Source organism: Ceratotherium simum, chromosome 1, assembly GCF_057802395.1.
Source record: "Ceratotherium simum simum isolate JZ-2026a chromosome 1, ASM5780239v1, whole genome shotgun sequence".
In the NCBI taxonomy this organism is placed as follows: Eukaryota; Metazoa; Chordata; class Mammalia; order Perissodactyla; family Rhinocerotidae; genus Ceratotherium; species Ceratotherium simum.
The window spans coordinates 43,065,091-43,083,614 of record NC_141900.1 but is presented as its reverse complement, the minus strand read 5'-3'; positions in this window follow the sequence as shown (position 1 = coordinate 43,083,614).

Genomic DNA, 18,524 nt, shown 5'->3' with positions numbered 1-18,524 from the left:
TACTAGCATTATATCATTAACACGTTTCTGGTCAATGAGTTGAGTAATGTAGAACTTATGAAAATATGTATTGCCATTCTCTTTCAAATGAGCTGCATATTACATCCATTAACGTAACTGTATTGATCTCATTTCGTTATTTTCAGTAGAGTGCAGTTTGGAAATATAAAATTGACAAATGGGAGCCAAATGAGGAGAGGGGGCTTACACAAAAGGTCATAAATTATAAAGCCTCAGTAAGGAATATCCTAGATAATTGCCATGATGTAAAAACATTAAGTAGTATGCATTTAGTTTTTTTTAATAAAAAGAAAGAAAATCTCACGTTTTAACCATTTTCTTTCAGCCAAACTAAATCTGTTGGTAGTAGATAATTTGATCTCCTTTTCAGAGAGACAGTTTGAATTCACCCAAGTATCTGGGTTATTTATCACATGGACAGTGGGATGGTCAAATCAGAGCCTAGATCTAGATAGTACCGGATCCCACCCCTAGAGATTCTGCTCTAATTGGCCTGGGGTGTGGCCTGAGCATCAGATATTTAAAAGCTTCCCAGGTGACTCTAATGTGGAGACAAGGTTGAGAATCCCTGAACCAAACCTCACATCTTACACGAACAGATGTTAACACATTACTGCTTTGTTATTTTCAGTGTTCTATATAAAGGGGCCTAGTTTCAAGTTAGGCTTAAAATGTGCTTGGGAAAATCTGTCAAATTACTGCAAAGGTGACTGCAAACTGAACATTCTTTACAGCCAAATGAGGAAGAAAATACAATTAGTAGATGCACCTTCACTCATGAATTAATCACTCTGAATTAACCAATGGATCCATTACAGAATTCCCAAAAACCAGTTCTTTAGAACTTTCAAAGAACTTCGTTGGTGTTACCAAAAAAAGTCAAACAAAAAAAATCCGATATCAAATAATTTGGGGTTAAATACACTTTTCTTTTCTACAGGATTTCTTGGAATCTATAATATGGTGATAGATTGTAAATCTCCAAGAGGGACAGAATCTCCTGTATGGCATGCAGTGAACGTGTTGAAAGATTGAAGGAGCCACGGGCCTCACATTTCATGGAACACACTTTAGGAAATGCAATCCAAGGATATATCTTTTAAGACCTAGAACCAAAAATGTTAACCCAAGATTTTACTCTGCAGGTCTGACATACCACTTGCTCTTTAATATATCATTTGGATATATCATTAAATTGGATATATCATTAAATTGGACATATCATTAAATTGCCTTCTTTTGGATATACCATTAAATTGCCTTCAAATATTTGGAAGTTTTCTACCAGACCCAGCATAGTGGTTAAGATTACAAACTCAGGAGCAAAACTTCTTAGGTTCACATTCAGCATTTTTTACTTAATCCCTCCGAGATTTAGTTTCTTCACCTGTAAAATGGGGAAATGTATCACACCCACCTCATGGTATGTTGTGCTTGCTAAACTTAGGTTGTTGACTTCTGTTACAATAATAATAACAAGAGTGACATTTAAAAATGAGGCACCAAACTGCCATATAAAGAATTTCAAAGGAAATTTCTGAGAATCCATCCCATGACTTCTGAACCCTCTGACCCACTTTGAGAATATGACAGGATTAAGAGAGGGAAGGAGAAGGAGTATTTGTGAAGAGAGCACCTTGAAAAGAGCTGTTGCCTTGTTAATAGTCTCTACCACCCTACTCTATTGAGAAGGACTCAGATGGGTCCACTTGGCGATCCTGAGTGGAGCGTCCCTGCACTTTGGGGACCTCAGGCCTGCCATCTGCCTTCTGCCCAGGAAATCTAGAGGGGCAGGGATGGTTGAACACCTGCTCTGGGGGCAGATCCATCTGCTTTTTCTTTTCAGTTATGCAGGGCACAGGATACTAGAGTGTTTCCTGTGGGCCAGAGGCGGGCAGTGGATGAGAGAGAGTCTGGCCCGGTTGGAGTCCCAGAGGGGAGCTGCCAGAAGCTGGAGGTGAGGCCAGATCCCTAGGATCCAAAGCAGAAGGAGCAAGTGGCCACCTGGAATCCAAATGGGTCTGCCAGCCAGCAACCGGGGAACTGCAGGAGGGAGGTCCACAGGACCTGGAATCACAAAGACTCCACAAAGGTGCCCCATGAAGAATGAATCAGCTTTTAACCGAAAGGCCCAAGATAGATACATAGAGAAAGGCAAACGAGGGCCTCTCTCCAGGGCAGACTTGCAGGAGAACACTGGGCAGAGGGAGGTTTGCCTGTTAAATCAGGGTCAGAGCTTGGTTAATATCTTGAGCCCCAAAATCTAATTACTGAATTGAGTCTGGTTCGTGATCTTAATTGACAGTAGGATGATCTATTACCTAAGCACGAGCAGAAAAATCATGGGGTCTGGAGAAATTTTCATTCAGGGGCACTCAATGATTACTGAATAAATTTTAAAGAGGCAGAAAAAACAAAAATAAAGATGATTTGATGATATACCATGAGTCCTGCACCAGATACATAATATGTATATATTTTTAGGGGAAATTTTTCATAAATTCCCATGAATTACAGGATGATAATACCCTCAGTTTTACATCCATGCTACTCAAAGTGTGGTCCATGAACCAGCATCATCAACCTCATCTGGGAGCTTTATAGAAACACAGAATCTCAAGTCTCTCCCCAGACCTGCTGAACCAGAACCTGCATTTTAACAAGATCCTCAGGGGATTCATATGCATATTAAAGTTAGAGAAGTATTGCCTTATACCACCCAGCTGTCCATAAGAAATTCCATGAGATTTTAATACCTACTAATTGTGACATAACCAGTCCATTGAAATCCATCATAAAGAACTCATAACAGCAACAAATATGTTATAGCACTTTGGCATTTTCAAAGCTATTTTATCTGTTATACTCACAGTTAACTGGTTGACTTTTAATCTGGTTTAGGCATTTCACTGGTTATCTCACACACTTACTGCACAGGCAACTGGTTAGACAAGCAACAAGAAAACTGTCTCTAACACCTGGTGTTCCCAGGCCACCTTCCAATTCCAAAGGAAGATTAGATAGTTCAGCATCTGTTATTGGGTAATATACACTCATTAGCTTATCTTTGCAAAATGGCCACAGAGCTTCTAGATTCTATGGATAATAAATGAGAGACAGCCTTCCAGGTTACCATAGCCTCAGGAAAACTTGCTTGGGTGGTCTTATCAGCAAAAATAGAGACAAATTACCTTCTGTGGTTCTTTACTCTCCTTTCTATCAGCCTCTCTCACTAACTGGGAAGTCCCTAGCTGCAAATCAAGAGGCAAATTACCGTTTTAACTTCAGTGGATCGATACAAGGATTGAGCCTGCAAACACAAGTTTCACTTTGGAGAGCCATATAAAATGCAACATGGTACCAGAGAGGCACCCAAGACCCACGCCAGGTGTGAGCAAATGGGCTCATGGTACTTGGAGGATGCCAACTCAGTATTTATTGAATGAATAAATAAATCATAAATGAGTAAATGAAATGAAGTTGTCTGGAATTCACATCTTTTAGGCTAGTTTACATTCCTAAATCCCTATCATTCCCTGATGAATGAAATCTTTATGCAGTGTTTCTTTTTCATTCCTTCTCATGCTTGAACTCACCTTATAGCTGTGGGGATTCCATTGTGTTTCAGCAGAACAATATTGAAATCCTGACAAGGCCATCATCATAAGATCACTAGATATGGCAATGGAAGTTTAAATCTGGGTTCCACCACTTGGAGGCTGTGTAATCTTGGGTAATTACCTAACTTTTGGAGCCCCTGTACCCTCCCCTGTGAAAAAACAAGACTAGTAATGCCTTGTCTATAGAGTTATTACGTGATATAAAGAGGATAAGATATGTGGCAGTTCATAGCATAATCTGAGTACACAGTGCGTCCTCAATAACTCACTGTACATTTCTCGTTACCTCACTCCCACCCTAGATGCATCTTTCTAGCTTTGCTTAAACCTTATCCCTGTCCTTACCAGATTCAACATCTGAGAGTAATTTAAATTGTCTACTTCTATAAATTACTCTTAGAGGCAGAGCATAGAATTAGCTTTATCTTTCTTCTTTCAAGTTCATTTGTTCATTCATTCATACGTTCATTCAAATAATCATTTATCGAGCACTTAGCAAGCATCAGATATAATCCCAATATATCCAACTAGAAATAAGCCTCATTAAGAGAAAATTATATAATGGGTCCTACAGTCAAAACGCTTGCTGCTTGTTCTGCTCTGCATCCGGGTCCATCTGCAGAGAAGTTCATCTATTCATAATGCCAATGGAAATGGATCAATATCAAATATCTTAGGACCAGATATATAAAAATTCTCATATGCAGGTCTCTTCATAATAAAACATACTTGAGTAGAAAATGACAGATATATATGTCAGGTCATATTTATGTCCGATATTTTCTCATTTTATTTCCTAGAAAAGAAGCTCAAATACTAGAGCATCTAACTCAGAATGGGACACCTGTCAACATTTTTAAACTCCACAGGGTGAGAAGTCACCTTTCCTAATTACAGTCTGAATTCTCCAAGACATGGAGCTATAGATGCCATGGCTCTTCCTGAGCAAGACCAGTAAGCATCACACTGGTGACCACATACGGGATGTTTTGTTTAATCCTGCTCAAGGATGAGTTGCTTATATTAGGTACTTTTACATTCACAAGCACTTCAAGTTCTGCCAAACCAAAGCCACATGGATCAAACTAAGAAAACTAACACCAACAGTCTTAGGGAGCTAGAACACTATTTTAGATACTGGATTAGAGACAAAAATGATATAGCCTCGGTTACAAGTGACTTTATAACTTGTATCTTCTGGGGAGGGAAAAAAAACTATCTAACTTAAGAAAAAAAAGATCTAACCTATAAATTGTGTAGGTGCTTTTCAACAATAAAGGTAAATAAAGGAAATGCAAGTGAAAAATAAATCTCAGAAAGAAGTACACTTTCAAAGATAAAATACTAAGTCCTGGGAACATCGATTACCACAAAGATGAATAAACCTACCAACTGTTTAGACAACAGTTGTAGACTGCGAGGAGATGGAACGTCCCGTCAGAAGAGTGATTGACAAGGGATCTGACTGAGCAGAAGGGGACAAGACCCTTAGGTGGGAGGCAGAAGCAGAGCCTGGGGCTTCTTTTGGATTGTGCCACGTCTCTGGGTTTTAGGAAACAAGCGTGCTGAAACACAGACTATCAAAGATTTAAACAATGATCAGAATTGTATTTCATCCTACTTAGCTGGCAACAGGGTTTTGAACTGTTTCCACAGAGCATCACAAAGCTCAAATCTAGCATAAATAAGGCTACGTCCTTGCTCACGATTCGGGTAAGTCATCTTGCATCCCCAGCACCCTGCTTGGCTCAGAGCAGGTGTGCTCAATGAAGGAGACTGAACAGAACTACAATTTTGTTTAGACATTTCTGTATCCCAAGATTTTGGAATTAATTGTGGCCTTTGCGTGTGTGTGTGTGTGTGTGTGCGCGCGCGTCTAATTAGTTTAATTAGAAATTAAACTAACAAAATAGACTTTATAAAAAGGGCCCAATAAAAGTTAATGATAGTTTTCTACATTGTTAAAACGCAAGATCCAACCTATACATGACTAAAATAATTCTTAAATATTATTTAAATTTAAATTCTATTTGAAATAATGAAATGAGAGCTGTGAGGCCCAGGTGACACTCACCTCACTTACTCTAGCATTTCTCACCCAGAGAGTAAATGTACAAGTGTGGATAGGAAATGAAGCACAGCTTGATAAATCTTGGCAAGTAACTGACACTGTGATACAGCTCTTATGAACGCTGGATTGGAGGACACAGCTCAGGCCAGAAGATCTAAGTAATTTTCCTGTTTTCCCCCGCACTAAACTGTACCTATTTCACTTCTCATGTCAGAGGGTAGGTTATTACAATGCATGAGAGAGGAGACCAGTGCAAAACCTTTCTGCAGCACAAGGGTAAAGGAAGTACTAAGGGCTAACAAGGAAGAACGCATCGTCCCCTTGCCTGATGCCAAGCTGTCTTGTCCCTTGCTGGCTTATGTGCCAGCAGCCTAAGTCAGACTGCCATCTGAGTAAAGAGAATGTGGCTGGGCTACTTCCCACACGGGGAAAAAGGCTCTGCCTCTCTTATCATACCAGAGCATGAACTAGAAAGCAGAAGAGAGAGCGAAGAACACACACCAGACGTCAACTATGGCGTTCCACACGGAGACCCTGACCAGTAGTAAAAATGTGGCTCAATCAACATGACAGTCTAGCCAATCAAATTAGCCATTTGTCCCTCAGGGACAGAAAACTAAGCATGTGGTTAGAGGAGAAAAGCTCTCTCACCAATATCTCCCCTCATGGGGAAAAACGCTAGACTCCCCTCTCTGTTGGTTGAGGCTGCCATGTGAGAGGGGTAGAGATTAAGTTTCCCTTTATGTAGTGTCATAAGTTATGATCAAGGTTCTATCTAGAAGTTCTAGTTAGGGTTTTTCTCCTGAATTCATGGAATAGGGTCACTAAAATTAAAGCAGACGAAAAAGGGAGGCTCTCAAGGAGAAAAGCTAAATTATAAGCCCTCATGAAGGGCAAAAACTAAGTTAGCTGTGATAGCTAAATATCTCACTCTTCCTCCCTCCCTCCCTCCCTCTCTCTCTCTCTCTCTCACACACACACACAGACACACACTTCTCCTTATTCTCTTGTTTATCAGCTCCATTCTTCTTTTACCCACTACCCCCTCCACTACCCCTCTACCCCCTACCCCACCTCAGTTGGCATCCTCTGCTGAGTTGCAGAGACTTCTCTTCTCCAACACCAACTTGCAAGAGTCTAAATGGAGACTTCAGTTCTCAAATCCATTTGACCTTTTAGGTCCAGCATCCACCATTAATTGACAACTTTTCTCTGTGACATTTAGTTCCTATCTCGTCAGATCAGTTCATCACACTAGAGAGAAGTTATCTTGCTCCTGCATATACTAACCTCTCAAGAGTACCTATAAATCAGGCTTTTAAGCACGTGAGTCTAAAATGGTTCTGACGTCAATTCCAGTGGGGGTGGGGGCTTTTCCTCCCACACCACCAAGCAATGCTGGGGACACCAGTTGAGTGTCCTACAATTTAACTCCATTCTAATACTATCTACCCAGAGATAGCATCAGATTCCACAGGTTAAGGGCTCAGTTCTACAAGAGTGCCCCGTCTCTCCCGTTTCAGATGCCAATCACAAGTCCAATTTGGTACCTGTGCTTCTGACCAAATGACTATAAACCAGAGGTTCCCACCACCCCCTCCTTGGGTTTGATTAATTTGCTAGAGTGGCTCACAAATTCAGAGAAAAATTTTACTTACTAGATTACCAGTTTATTATAAAAGGATATAACTCAGGGACAGCCAGATGGAAGAGATGCAAAGGGAAAGGGCACGGAGCTTCCACGCTCTCTCCGAGTACACCACACTCCCCAAATCTCCATGTCTTCACTAGTCTGGGATCTCTCCAAATCAGTTCTTTTGGGTTTTTACGGATGCTTCGTTACATAGACGTGATTGATTAAATCATTGGCCATTGGCGATTGATCCAACCTCCAGCCCCTCTTCCCTCCCCAGAGGTCAGGGGGTGGTACTGAAAGTTCCAACTCTCTAATCACATGATTGGTTCTCCTGGCAACCAGCCTGCATCCTTCGGTGCTTCTAAAAGTTACTTCATTCGCATAACAAAAGACACATTTATGGCTCTCATCACCAAGGAAATTCCAAGGGTTTTAGGAGCTGTGTGCCAGAAACAGAGATTAAGATAAAATATACCTTTCTTTTTATAAATCAAAATATCACAAGTCATAAAATGCTGGCCAGTCCTGGGTACAATCAGGCAAAATGTGGGCACTGAGGGCAGCAGAGGCCAACATCAAGGAAACCTCTCACAGCTGTTCTGGGATGCCCTGGACATTTAGTTGCTCTAAACAGTATGCTCTGCTCTACCAATCCTGGCTGAACAGAACTGGCTAGTAGCAATGGCTTCCAATTAATTAAATCATCTGAGCAAAATGTCCATTTTAAATTTATTTTTTATTTCTCCTGATTCTTTTCACATGGAATATTCTATAAAGATCTAAAAATAAAACTTTATTTAAAAAAGGTCAGTTTTTTGTGAGTGGAATAATTTTAACATAACTGCCAAAAATTTTTCATGTATCTAGCTTTTTTTATGATACATGAAATTATTGATTAGACTAAATTGGTGCATAATAAATGATATTAATTTACAGTTTATAGTTACTCGTGTTTAATTTGCCATTTTAAATAAAATTATTACCAAAAAAGGTCATCAAGTTTTCTGTAATTTTTGCAGATCTCAGTGAAATTTTATACATGCACTAAGACCATATAGATAGATGATTTCACTGAGTAGTTTCAGAATTATCAGAACTACTAGTGTATTTATTTAGTAGTCATGTAGCTTAGATCTATAAACACACTACAGTTCAATTAACTATGCAAGAGAATAAGGTTCAATTCAGAGTAAGAGAGTTTGTTTTAAGCATACCTTTTGTGAGCAGCGTTAGAAATATAATCTAAAAAAATTGCAATTGGAAAGAAACAATAACAAATAAACATAACCTGACACAGTGTCTGATCCATGATGGGTGCTCCATAAATGTCTGGCTAAATGAATGGACACACAGAAGACAAATAACACAAATGTGGGGTACGTGAGAATAGACATGAAGAACTAGAAAATAACTTTCTTTACATAAGGGAGATATAAGAACCTGTTTTTGCATTCAAGGGATCCCAAAGATGATAAAATAAGTAATGTTCAAGTAGCTGCTGGAAAGATAGGAAAGTAGAGGAAAATCATTTAGATTAATATACAAATGTTTTCATTCTCCACTATTGATTTGAACTAACAGGAAATATTAAAATCCAAGAACAATTACAGGTTTAATGTATTGAGGAAGGAGAAAATTTTAATTAAATTATGCAAACAGAATAAATCTCATTTAAGTATGAATGGCTCTTCAGAAAGGAATTAATAATAAAAATGCTAGTATAAGTTGAAAAGATCAAGAGCATTGAAAAAAAATTAAGAAAAAGGCAAAATTAATTTATAAAGACAAATTATTCCAACACAATAAATACCAATAATGCAATAGCAAAGAAACATAACAGGAAGCCAGGAAGGAACTAGTTTCACAGTAATAGATTTACAGAAAGAGAAAACGTCTGAAAGAACCATTAGGAAATTTCCTGGCATAATGTGGGTTAATAGAAGCTGAAAGTGACATTTATTTTACGGAAAATACACACACCATAGTATGGCCTGTGCATAAGAAAGATTTATTTAGAGTTGACATTTACTTCTTGTTGAATTCCTGAAGGAGAGCTAAATCTAAATAAAGAATTTCAACTTATGATTTTTAAATTGTGTTTACAGTAATTAGTATATGAAAGACGAAAGGTCAAACAAAAAAAATAACTTGTTTACAAAATACTTCTCTCTCCATCAAAGTACTTCATGTTGTTCCAACTCTTTAAAAACATCTGTACGATTACACAGCATCAACATAGATCAAAGAATGATGACATTATCTGCCTAAGTAAATCCCTTTTCTTTTTGATAAAGTAGAGAAAAAGTAAACATCATAAAACTCTTCCAAGCTCACTAGAACTCTCAACTTTAAAAATTGGGGAGGGGGATCATTTTCTATGAGGCAAATAATTCAAAAGGTTGGGAATTTTTAAAGGAACATCAATCTGCCCATGTCACCATGAGTGTAATGGGCTGATTTACATCTGCCACAAATACCATTTCTTATTAGTAGCCCGAAACAGTAACGCCTTCCTCCTCCCTGGCAGGTGCCTACTTTTCTGACACACTTGATCTGTTCTCTATGATGCAAACCTGAAATTAACTGGAAAAGAACAAAGAGAAACCTTATCTTCATCCACAAAAGTGACTCTAAACAGGATGAAAATCATGCCAGACAAAAGAGACAAAATTTCATATTTACAGTCTAACATCCCTTAAAGATACTTTGAAGTAACTGGTCCTTTAAACATTCAAGGTAAAAGTGTTTCTGATTGAATCGCTAAACTAGCATCAAAGTAAAATACATGGTTTCTTTTTGGTTTTGTTTTATTTTTAATGATGTTGAGCTAAACATCTGTCCAGACCGTAGCAAATCACACTGGTTGCAGGAGCTGGGTTGTCTCTGCATTTTATGGATAGCAAGAGGAACGAGGGTCCATGGTTGTGTTCTCCCAGCCTCTGACTTTCTCAGTCTTCTGGATTACTCAATGAATATTATAGTATAATATATAAATAAATAAATGGCTGGGGGAAGGAAGGGAGGGAGGGAAGGACAGAAGGAGGGAAGGAAAAAGGAAAGAACTTTTGTGATTTAAAAGTGCTTGAACTATCTCAAAAATCATGGGGCAAAACAAGCCCAAAGGTCAAACGGAGTTTCTGGGGTACAGTAGGTGGGCAATCCCCCACCTGAAAAATAAATGGACTTTGATCTATTTTTTCTTGAGGCCTAAAATTTCTCATATATAACAAAGACTTTTATACCACAATCAGTTTAAATGTGAACTGTCTGAACTGCTATGACTGAAATTTAATTTTACTTAGCGCAGTTTCTCAAATATGATCAATGACTGGCCATATCATGGTTTGCCTGGGACAGTGCTGGTTTGCATCTCTCCTTTCAGAGTAATTATTAGCAGCAGTTTACTTCACTCTCAAGTGTCCTGGTTTGGAAAATAATTTATATGGTCACTCAACCAATGACTAAATGCATGTGAAAATCCTGGTTCTTATTAAAAGTAGAGCTTCCTGGGTTCTACCTTGAACTTAATGAATTAGGACCACTGAGGGGAAGGTTTAGAAAATGCATTTTAACAAGCACCCCCTAGGTAATTGTTAGGATTAATAAAATTTGAGAACTACTGCATTCATTTATAATAGACGATATTAGATTTCAATGAGGAGAAACCTCGAAAGGCCGGTGAATGAAAATAAACAAGAAGAGGTGACGTTATTGAATAATATACCTGAAGCCACCAATATATAATTTTGTTTATTTGGCAAGTTTCTTTATGGCCTATATCCAACACCACCAGAACATTTATCTTTGTCCCAGTGGCAGCAAGATTGGTAAAATAGTACAGATATGTCGAAGCTAGCACTGGAGGACTTCATCCAGCTTCTGTATTTACATATGTTTTGACCCTCTGTTTTCTGTTACTCCAGGTCTATGTATCTACACTTCCTGTCCGCGCAACCCAGTTCTCTCACTAGACTAGATACACTAGGCTACTGATCATTCCAGATGGCTCTCCATGCCATCTCCTCTGTAGATCTAAAGTTTAACTTTAGAAAAATAAATATAATTATTCCAGTAATCAATGCTAAGTTTTTTCTCACCGAATAATTAAGGGAAGAAGGAGAGCAGTGTAACCCCATGAAGAAAGGGATTAGCTTGGAAGTCTTCTTTTCCTTCTTGTAGCTTTTTTCTTCACAGACAATTGATGATTTTTGGTTAAAATTGAGCAACCACATCTAGGATGGCACCATATACATACGTAGTCTTTAATTTCTACATTAGTTAACTAATGTTCTTTGGTTGCGAGGAACATAAAACAATTCCGGCTAACTTAGACAATAAGGGAAGATTATGGGATGGGTTCTAGAGCATTTCTTGAAATCCAAGGAAGGAGTGAAAGACAAAGGCTCAAAAGGACAAGAAGAGACTCCAGGGCTTCAAGGAGTTTCTAGATCTCTCTCTAGAATTTGCCACTAATGTGATTTGGATCAAATGGCTTCCCAACCCCCTGTCTCATCATTCCAAATGTTAATCATCAGGATGCAGAACTAAGTCAGGTGGCAATTCCCAGAAAAGCATCTGTGGCCAGGTAGACACAATCACGTAGCATGGATTTGATCTCCTGAGGCCTATGTCTGGGTGCAAAGGAATGATCTCTCTGAAAAAGGAGAAATCACAGTTGACCATACAGCTACCCAAAAAGTATCTACTACAATCCACCCTCTGGCTGCCCAGAACACACACATACACACACACACGCATACACACACTCACATACATACCTTTTTTTTCCTATGTCCAAAAAAACACTCATAACACATGATCCAACCAATGCTCACACAACTGCGCTGGGAGACAACCAGTCGTTTCCAGGCACTGACCACAGAGGTGAGACATTGGCCTTCAAGTCCGGGACCTCTGACTTATGTTCATTCCTCTTCAGTTCAGTCACAATCCCACCTCAGTATTTTACAGCCTATGGATACATGATAAACACACCCATAACATTATATACCCCTGGAAGAAAGAAAGAGGAAAGAGAAGGAAAAATTTGATTATTATAATTCCCATTTAAAAAGGAAACATGAGAATAAATAGCATACTCAGCAAGGAAATAACTGGTACAAGCTACAGTCCTCCATTCCGCAGGCATTCACAAGACTGCGGCTGACACCTAAGATAGATTCCTTCTCAGCTTGTTCCAAGTTCTCCTGGCTTTCAGCCAACACAGCTTGCCAAGGATCTTTGCCCTGATTACACAAAGAATCTAACATGTCCAGGTGGTAGTCTCAGCTCCCAATTCAATAAAACTTAAGTTTTCTTTTAATCCTTGGATGAAGCATTCCTCCATGGAGTACTGAATTCTATAGGCAAAAAGAGTTAAAGAAATAACTTTTAAAAGTTAAAGCAAAAATTCTGGAAGTGAAAGAGTAGGTGTAATTGTAAGAGGTACCTTCAACCGTAGGTCCTAGATTGTATTCCGGCTGTGAAAACAATATCAAATATATTGGTCACTGGTTCCACTCATGTTCTACAACCTACAACACAGCACACCGATATCACAAGGTGCTGCTTCTTAGATAGTGTTGTGGCTAAGTTTCCAATAGGTCATTCCAATAAAGCCTGGTTTCATCACGATGATTGGATATTTATACAGCAAGGCCATGAATTTAGTTAGCAGCCTATTGTCTGGCTTGTTCTGCAATGCAGTGAGTTCACCCGTCAGAAGCTGTGTATGGAGTCCTGTGATGGCTTGAGGCACGTAAGCAGGGGAAGCAAATCTAAATTCCGCGAGACTATTCCAGTGATGATAAATCGCTGCTCCTCCATGACGAAGGGGCCTTCTAACTCAGAATAATTTATCTGCTGCAGGCTAGCAAACCAGGTCCCCTAGAAGTGCACTGCTAGTCACTGATACTAACAGTATATGGGTTAGGCTTGGTGAAAGGAAATTTATATTGGTGAGTCCAAGCGTCACCTCCTTTCTGGCCGTCATAGCTGTAATGGCCATGAAACAATAGACTGGCTGGAGAAGGAGGACGACTGAATCTCACAGAAGGAATCATTTTGTTCTTCTGGTTGTTAAGAAACTCTTCTGCAACAACGGTCTCTTAGTGAGCGTTCACATGGACACAGATTTTCTCACACTCAGGGCCCATTCTAATGGTCCATCCATCCTTCCCTAAAACCTCCTTGTCATCCATTCTCCAATCTTGATCCTTCTAAGTTCCTGACCGTCTGGTCAGACTAGGACTAAAAATTACCTAGTATGTACTCATTTAGCCTTAACAATCTCTAAAATATTGCCACTGTCTCAAGCCCCCTGCTCCGGTATATCCACCATTGCCCAAGTCACTCTGGTCGTTCCCTCAGAGACATCTCTGACCTCCCCACAATTTAGCAATGAAAGGGTTAACATCTGACACAACAGAGGATCTTTAGCCCCAGTTCCAGTACTAGATTCCAATTGCCTTACTTGTTACAGATTTTGAATATCACCCATGTGTCAAGGAGTCAGCTCAAGAATTGGTATAGATCCTGACCTCAGGTAAGGTAGACAATAAATTGTTTCCTTCTAGGCAAAATGGACAATAAAATTTCTGCTCAGTATATATACAATGGAATACTACTCAGCCATAAAAAAGACAAAATCATCCTATTTGCTACAAATGGATGGACCTTGAGGGTATTATGTTAGGCAAAATAAGCCAGACAGAGAAAGACAAAGACAGTATGATTCACTCATATGTGGAAGATAAATAAACACATGGATAAAGACAACAGATTAGTGATTACCAGAGGGGAAGGGGCTGGGTGAAAGGGGTAAAAGGGAACATATGTATGGTGACGAATAAAAACTAGACTATTGGTGGTGAGCACAATACAGTCTATACAGAACTAATGTATAATAATGTACGCCTGAAATTATACAATGTTATTAACTAATATGACCTCAATAAAATAATTTTTAAAAAATAAAAATTTCTGCTCGAAATTGAACTATTGTAACCATTTTCCTTCTCAATTGTAGTTCAAGGCCACCCTGAAGAACAGCAGCACTTCCTCTCATCTGTCTGGTGCCAATGTATCGTGCAAAGCCATCCATATACCAGGTTCAAGTTACTTTATCCCTGATCCACTAGTCATAGGAAACGCCCCATGAGGCATAAGGAAGAAAGGGTAATGTAGGAGTGCAACGCCTGCTCACGCAATTTACCTGTGTCTTCAGGCTTCTCACAGGCTCAGCCTCATAGGTTTCTCTTCCTTCTCAATCTGCTTGATGTGGATTACTGCTGGCAATGCCACGCTCTCTATGTGTATGAGACAGCACCATTTCACGTCAGGTATCAAAGTACCACGGCCGTCTTAGGCCAGATGGTTGTGTGATTCAGTCTCTACATGAGCCTAGCAACAAGCCAGGAGTCATTTCTCAAAATGAAGGGTCATCTGCTAAAGGAGCCTTTGCATTTTCCCAAACACAAAGGGTCTCCTCTGTGATGGCCTTGTTGGGGCTTGTCACGGGCTTCATACAGCTTTTAGCTGGGCCACAGAGCATTCCAGAAGCACTGGACCCACCAGCTCACAAGGGCCAGGGCAGAGCTGCTTGCCTTGCAGCCCGGGCCAGCTGAAGAGCCCTGTCTCGCCTTGGGCCTCACTCCAAACTGGCAGCTTTTGGGGGATCACTCAGAAAAAGGTCAGCATATGACACCCAAAAGTGGCAATACCATGTCTAAAATCCAAAGAGACCCCAAATCACTGTGTCTGGTAAATTTTCTTTAAAAATTTGTGAATGACTGTTTCATGACCCCATATAAATTATAAACTCAATATTTAACTTCAAAGTGCTAAAATTTCAAAGTGCTGCTCTATGATGTTAATCACATTTGGTGATTATAGGCCTTCCAATTCATTTCATTCCTTACTTCCTTCCTTATTTAAATTTCATCTGCTTACAAAAGGGATTCAAAGTGCCTTGTCATGTCACGTTACTGCTTCTTCCTAATAAAATGGTAGCAAGAAGTCGCAGAGTAAGATAGCATCTCATAAAATTCAAGTGAGGAAGTTCATCACTTAGCTCCACTTAGTTTCTGTGTTATGAATCCATATGCAGAAATCTGCCCATTTGAAAAACTATTTAAGGACCATTCAAAAACTCTTAGAATCTTTAGCTCTTGTGTGAGACAAGCAGAATAAATACCTGCCCAAGCGGGAAATCGTCCTTCACTATGCTTTCTTTGAAAGCCATCGTAGCCAAGACTTAAATGTAAATGTCTAAGAGGAATTTTTTAACAAATCATTCTTTTGTCTATTTCCTTTACCAAAAATCAGAAGTAAATTAATACCTACATTCTTATGAGCCTTTTTTAGGCAATTATAACACAAGTTGATTATGAGCGCACCCAAAAAGTGCTTCACTTCATTTACTTCTACAAGTATCTATTGATCATCTACTATGTGCAGGCTCTATGTGAGGCCATAGAGAAATAAGACCCAGTTAATAAGCCATCAAAGAGTTTAGAGTCTAGTAGGAGATATAAATAAGTAGACAGAAAATTACAATACAATTTGACAAGTTCTAAGACAGGACTAACAAGAGGTGCTGTGGTATGGAGGGTCAGGGAAGATTTTCCAAAGGAAGTGATATCTAAGCCGAGGCCTAAAGAGACAAGAAGGAACCACGCAGACCAGTGTACTAGTAAATGAAGGAAAGAGTGTGTGCTCTGGGCAGACCAAAATTTGTGTGCAAAGGCCCAGAAACTATAGAGAGCATAGCATGTGTGGGTACTAAAGGCAGTTCAGTAAGGCTGGCTCTTAGAATTGGGGTGGTAGTGACGGTGGTAGTGGAAGGATAGAGAGGGTAATGGAAATACATGTGTGGGAGATGTGGTTCCTTGCCTATGCTACAGCCCCACTTTTCTTTTTCTGCGACCAGAAACTCAGATAATTGGCACAAATCCATTGATTTAAGGACAGCAAGGGAATGAATCAAAGTAATTTTCACTTCACAATCATGAGTCTAGGGTTGGGCATGTGACCCAGTTCTGGCCAATGAGATCAAAGGAGATGTCAGTTGAGGCTTCCCCTCCAAGCTAAAAACAAAAAGAGACCCTCCCAAGGAGAAAGCTGTTGCCCTCTTCTTCCCTGCTGGGATGCTCCCATAGGTCTTAAAGACTCTCTGGAGCTGCAACAGCCATCTTGTGATCAAGGAAAATACTCAAAGAATTGCAAAGAGCTGACTAAGGCATTATCACCTAGTTGAACTGATAAACTATCCCTGAAACTATCTTCCTCTTTGTCTACATTTCTTGGTATGTAAGAGAATGGAATGCTTTTATTATTTAAGTCATTTGTCAGTGTCCTGTTACTTGCAGCTGGGCATCTTCCCAAGGATTATATGAAGACTGAATTGATACGCTGGGGCCATATCATGAAGGCCCTCACAAGCTATTCTAATCAAGACCCTTTTGTTTGCAAGTGACAAAAACTTATTTCCAACTGGCTTAGGTGGAAAGGGGGAATTTATAGGAATGTACTGGGGTATCTCATGATGTAGGAACGGTGGAACAACAAACTTCTGGAAGGATAGGAGTACAGCCAAGGGTAAGGGACAACTGTAACCAGGGCTTCTGATACCACCAGAAGATTGCTCCCTATCCCTCATCTCTGCTTCTCCCCATGGGTTGGCTTCATTCTTTCTCACTGTTGACTGGGTTCCTGCACACGGTGAAAAACACGGCCATTGACAGCTCTTGAGTTTCACCTCTTTTAGCTTCCACTCCCCAGGAGGGACTGGCACATGCTCCCTCTAATATTAAATTTAAGAATCTCATTTCATTTCTATGAATAAAGTAGTAGTTGTGGGTGACCAGAACAACGGATAACCACCACACAGGGGACAAACAGAAGATTTTAAGCAAAAGAGAGAAATACTTAAATTTGTGCTTTAAAAAGATTACCTTAGCCTCAGGCTAGAGAATGGATTGGGAGGGTAGCTCTGGGAGGACTAGTAATTGCCATAATTTATGTGAGAAGTAATAGTGCTTAAACAAAGGTAGAGATGGTAGGGATAAGACTATAGCTTTTATAAAACAGCACTGATCTAGCCATTGTAGTTAGTCCTTTTCAAATCACAATAAAGAACACAGCTTATCTATGGGAGCAGGTGGGGAGGAGAAGTGGACAGAGAGCTGTATATATTTGCAGTTTTAAGCAGAGGTTTTGAAAAAAGATTAATCAATTTGCCTGCTTTTATGACAATCTAACTTTTTTTTAAGTCTAGTCTGAAGATTCAACTGGCCTTAAGTACTGCTGAGGCTAATACTTATTCAATACTGATTTAACATAAAAATTGATTAACAATTCACAAGTTTCTTTAAGACATAAAATATCAAATATGAAAATCCAATGATCCATCCTTATCATGTGTTCCTACCAATCCAGCATATTTTAGTACAAAATCATTTACTGCATGTTTTGCAGAAAGAACACAGTTTATCTGAAATCAAAGGCAGATGAAGCCTCAGGATGTATTAAAATGCTAACAAATTAAACAGTTGGGAATAAAAGCATAGTCATGAAACTAAAGATGAGCCCAATGCAATTACACATAACAGTAAAAATAATTAACCCAAGTGAATTATCAAATGTGCTATTAGTGCAATTTTAGGATGAAGTGGGTGATTTAATTGTTATCGATGTGATTTCAGAAATAGAGTATTCTTTTTTTTGATGTCTAGATCTGTTCTAAGTGGGTGTTTCTTCAAGAGTGGACCACAAACCAACAAAGCAGGGGAAAAAGGCAATAAATTAAAAAAGGTCATGCTGAGGAAGGAAAGGAAAACAGAGAAAAAGAAGGAAAATGAGTATTTCCTCAATGTAAAACAGAAAATATTTACTGCATCTTTTCTGACCCAGGCTCCATGCTGAGATTGGCAGCAAAAGTTGGTAGGCCTTACTGCTACAAACTCACCAACTGTTGGAGGAGGTCATCAAGAAGGCATGACCGCCAGTTGACCCTTGAGCTGGACCCAGGAAATCCAAGGCTTTGGAAACCGCTATCTTTGGAATGTATGTTTTGCCCACCATTCCCACAGTGAGAGTCATTTCCAAGACACAGCCTTGAGAGACCAATGTGTTGTTGACACCATCCAGATGGTATACATGACTGAACCCTGTTAAG